This window comes from Vespula pensylvanica, chromosome 23 (genome assembly GCF_014466175.1).
Source record: "Vespula pensylvanica isolate Volc-1 chromosome 23, ASM1446617v1, whole genome shotgun sequence".
NCBI classification, from domain to species: Eukaryota; Metazoa; Arthropoda; class Insecta; order Hymenoptera; family Vespidae; genus Vespula; species Vespula pensylvanica.
This window is the reverse complement of record NC_057707.1, coordinates 782400-782621: the sequence shown is the minus strand read 5'-3', so window position 1 is coordinate 782621 and position 222 is coordinate 782400. Positions and strand designations below refer to the sequence as shown.

The following is a 222-nucleotide window of genomic DNA, read 5'->3' as shown; positions in this document are numbered from 1 at the left end:
AACGAACCCTAGAATGAATCTGACGGTTGCCTTCACTTTCCACTGGTGAAAACTTCAAACTTAATACTTTCGGTAACTTCTTTCGGTAAATAATGAACGAAATAGATGTACGAGAAGTTAAATAAACCGCTGTTTTAACAGTAGTACATTCCGTTAAACGCTCCGCGGTATACCTACGAAGCAACAAATATTTTTAATTTATTTTCCGATAGACTTAAATTT

At 34.7% G+C, this 222-nt stretch overlaps 1 long non-coding RNA gene across 1 annotated transcript in view; it reads right to left on the bottom strand.

Moving 5' to 3' along the window:
- Positions 1-183, bottom strand: part of LOC122636802 — a 268896-nt gene extending 268713 nt beyond the window's left edge. Inside the window, exon 1 of the long non-coding RNA XR_006329071.1 lies at positions 44-183. This is a non-coding gene — a long non-coding RNA (uncharacterized LOC122636802). The remainder of the gene's footprint in view (positions 1-43) is intronic.
- Between the last annotated feature and the right edge of the window lie 39 nt (positions 184-222).